Source organism: Elephantulus edwardii, unplaced genomic scaffold (genome assembly GCF_000299155.1).
Source record: "Elephantulus edwardii isolate Elephantulus edwardi_28Jun2011 unplaced genomic scaffold, EleEdw1.0 scaffold00355, whole genome shotgun sequence".
Lineage (NCBI taxonomy): Eukaryota > Metazoa > Chordata > Mammalia > Macroscelidea > Macroscelididae > Elephantulus > Elephantulus edwardii.
The window spans coordinates 731,919-735,844 of record NW_006400105.1 but is presented as its reverse complement, the minus strand read 5'-3'; the positions used below and the strand labels follow the sequence as shown (position 1 = coordinate 735,844).

The 3,926-nt window shown below is 42.4% G+C and overlaps 2 pseudogenes; both read left to right on the top strand.

The window, feature by feature from the left end:
* The first annotated feature begins 1,239 nt into the window (after positions 1 to 1,239).
* On the top strand, positions 1,240 to 1,648 carry LOC102873908 (annotated as a pseudogene).
* Positions 1,649 to 3,045: 1,397 nt separating this feature from the next.
* LOC102843253 overlaps positions 3,046 to 3,926 on the top strand; it is a 7,007-nt pseudogene continuing 6,126 nt past the window's right edge.

The following is a 3,926-nucleotide window of genomic DNA, read 5'->3' as shown; positions in this document are numbered from 1 at the left end:
TTAATCACCACTGGACAATGCTTACCATTCCCCTGTAGCATCTGGTCCCCACTGGATCCTTTTCATTTCCTTCACCTGCTCCCCCCACCAACCAAATTGTGCAGCTCTGCAACTGCACCCCTGCAATTTTCATCCCTGCCCATCCTCACCCTTCTGCCCCAACCCTCACCTCCTTGTACCCCCAACATGTTTTTCCCAATAAAATTTAAAAAAAAAATTAAAAAGAAAAACAGAAGTGAGATTATGTTCCAAGTCTAGAATTTTGTATTTTGAACAATTGAGGCTTTTAAAGTTTTTTTTTCTTAAATAATTTCTTTAAATAAACTATTCATACATTTTAAAAAAAGGAGGAGGAGAAGAAGATGGATGTAATACAGAGTCACTGTACCAAAAAGGATTGGTTGACATGGAACATTTCATGAAATACAATATGATCAAAATCCAGTGGTAACGAAGGAATATGTTCAAGTAGCACTGAAAGAATTGAAGAAAAATTAAAAAAACCCTAGGAATTGATGGAATACTAATTGATGTGTTTACTTTTACCGGTGTTGGATGCTCACTAGTCTGTTCCAAGAAATTTAGAAGACAGCTACCTGGAAAACTGACTGGAAGATATTCATACTCCTAATAAAGATGATCCAAGAGAATATAGAAAGTATCAAATATTATCACTAATATCACATGTACGCAAAATCTTGTTGATGATTACCCAAAAATGGCTAGAATAGTACATTGACTGGGAACTGCCAGAATTTCAAATGGAGTAAACCACAAGGATGTATATTTGTGTTTGATTGACTATGCAAAGGTAATTGTGTGGGTCATAACAAACAAACTATGGGTAACTTTGAGAAGAATGGGAATTCGAGAACACTTAATTATGTTCGTATAAAACATATACCTAGACCAAAAAGCTGTCATCTGAACAGAGCAAAGGAACATGGCATGGTTTAAAATCAAGAAAGGCACGTCAGGATTGTAGACTTTCCTTATGCCTATTGAATTTGTATGTTGAGTAAATTAATTCGAGAAGCTAGACTTTATGAAGAACAATGTGATATCAGGATTGGAGGAAGACTCATCAACAACCTACCTTATGCAGATGACACAACCTTGCTTGCTAAAATTGGAGAGAACTTGAAACACTTGCTGGAGAAAATCAGACTACAACCTTCAATAAGGATTACAGTTTGACATCTAGATGACAAAAACTGCTTTTACCGGAGCTCCGACAAGATGGCAGAAGTGGAGCAGAAAAAGCAGACTTTTCGCAAGTCCACCTACCACGGTGTGGACCTGGACGTGTCCTATGAACAGTTGATGAAGCTATACAGCAACTGGCAGCAGCAGTGGCTGACCGCGGCCTGCTCAGAAAGCAGCACTGGCTTCGCAAGGCCAAGAAGGAGGCGCCCTCCCCTGGAGAAGTCGGAGGTGATGAAGACACACCTGTGGACATGATCATCCTGCCTGAGATGGTGGGCAGTATGGTGGGGTTTACAACGGCAAGACCTTTAACCAGGTGGAGATCAAGCCTGAGATGATCGGACACTACCTGGATGAGTTATCCATCACCTACAAGCCGGTCAAGCATGGCCAGCCTTGCATCGGTGCCATCCACTCCTCCCCCTTCATCCCGCTCAAGTAGCCCTTTGTCAATAAAGGTTGTGGACGTACAAAAAAAACCAAACAAACCAAAAACACCAACGAAGAAGACAAAACCCCTCGCCTCTGAGTCAATCATAATAATTAGAGACAACATCACAATTGATGGAGAAAAGATCGACGTTATCAATGATTTCTCTTTGCTTAGGTCCACAATCATCATCTTTGGTATTAGCAGTCATGAAATCAAGACATGTTGCATTGGGAAAAATCTATTGTCACAGATGTCACCAATGTGTTTAGAAGAAATAAAATCAGTTTAAAGATGAAGCTGTTCCTGTTTAAAATACTTTTTTTCTGCCATGGGTTATATATATTTAAAAAAAATTATACTGGTTTACACATACAAAGTTAGTATACATTGTTTTTCACACTAGATCTTTTCCCTTTCCTTTATCCACCCATAAAATTGTGTGACTATGCTTAAGGCCCTCCCTCTCCTTGGATCTTTGTACTCGGTTAAAATATTTTCAATTACTTGCTATGGATATGAAATATGGACAGTGTGACTAAGGATGACAGAAGAATGAATGCATTTGAGCTGTAGTGTTGGAGAACAGTACTGAATATCATGGACTGACAAAAACAAGTATGTCTTGGAGAAAGTGCAACCAGGGTGATCCTTAGAGGCAAGGATAGTAGAACTTCAACTCATATATTTTGAATATGTTGTTAGGAGGGGCCAGATCTTGAAAAGGGTCCTCATACCTGGAAAAGTGGATGGTCATGGAAAGAAAAGAAGACTCAATAAGATGGATTGACACAGTGACTGAAACAATGGCTCACTATTAAAGATGATGAGTATGGCACAGTATAGAGATTTGTTGTTCATAGGTTTGCTGAGTCATAGTTAACTTGATGACACCTAACAACAACAACTTACTAATCAAATAGGAAGAATTAGTGTGGTTGCAAATAGTAGTTTTTGCACTTACAGTAGTACCAGCAGCCAAGTAGAATTTAACACATAAAAGTTATACAGCCACTGGGCCCCTCGTCCCGTCAGCGGCGGCCGCGCGCGGCCCAGGGTCGCCCTCTCAGATCTTCATACTGCAGTTCTCGATTGTCCTTGAAGGATAGTCAAGGTGACCTTTGAACAGAGATCAGAAAGAAGGAGCAAGCCATGTGGATATCTGGATGAAGAGCATTCTAGGAAGGAGGAACAACAGATGTAAAGACCTCGAGGACAGTAACAGATTACCACTACAACAGTAGAGCCTGCCATCTCCAGTAAATCATCACTTAGCCCCTAACATCACCTGCTCTCTTGTCTCCCTTTGTGGCCACTTAAATGCCCATCTCGTTGGCTTGGATTCAGCTGGTGGTATGGAGGGGTGCTGCCTAGCACTGACCTGGGAGTGTGAGTGATCTACTGACCCAATGGACATCAAAGGCCAGTTCTGGAATGATGATGATTCAGAAGGAGATAATGAATCAGAGGAATTTCTCTATGGAGTTCAGGGAAGCTGTGCAGCTGACCTGTATTGACACCCACAGCTTGATGCAGACATAGAAGCTGTAAAGGAGATCTACAGTGAGAACTCTGTATCTATCAGAGAATATGGAAAAATCGATGACGTGGACATTGACCTCCACATCAACAGAAGCTTCCTCGATGAGAAAGTCTCTACAGACTGGAAGGTCCTCTGGACAGAACCTATTGTGCTAAGGCTGATGTTGTCTCTCTCCCAGTACCTTGATGGACCAGAACCATCAATTGAGGTTTTCCAGCCATCGAATAAAGAAGGGTTTGGGTTAGGTCTTCAGTTGAAAAAGATCCTGGGTATGTTCACATCCCAACAATGGAAACATCTCAGCAACGATTTCTTGAAGACTCAGCAGGAGAAGAAGCACAGTTGGTTCAAGGCAAGTGGTACTATCAAGAAGTTCCGAGCCGGCCTCAGCATCTTCTCACCCATCCCCAAGTCTCCCAGTTTTCCTATCATACCGGACTCTATGCTGAAAGGCAAACTGGGTGTACCAGAGCTTCGGGTTGGGCGCCTCATGAACCGTTCAATCTCCTGCACCATGAAGAACCCCAAAGTGGAGGTGTTTGGCTATCCTCCCAGCCCCCAGGCAGGTCTCCTGTGCCCTCAGCACGTGGGCCTCCCTCCCCCAGCACGGACCTCTCCTTTGGTCAGTGGTCACTGCAAGAACATTCCCACTCTGGAGTATGGATTCCTTGTTCAGATCATGAAGTATGCAGAGCAGAGGATTCCAACATTGAATGAATACTGTGTGGTGTGTGATGAACAGCATGT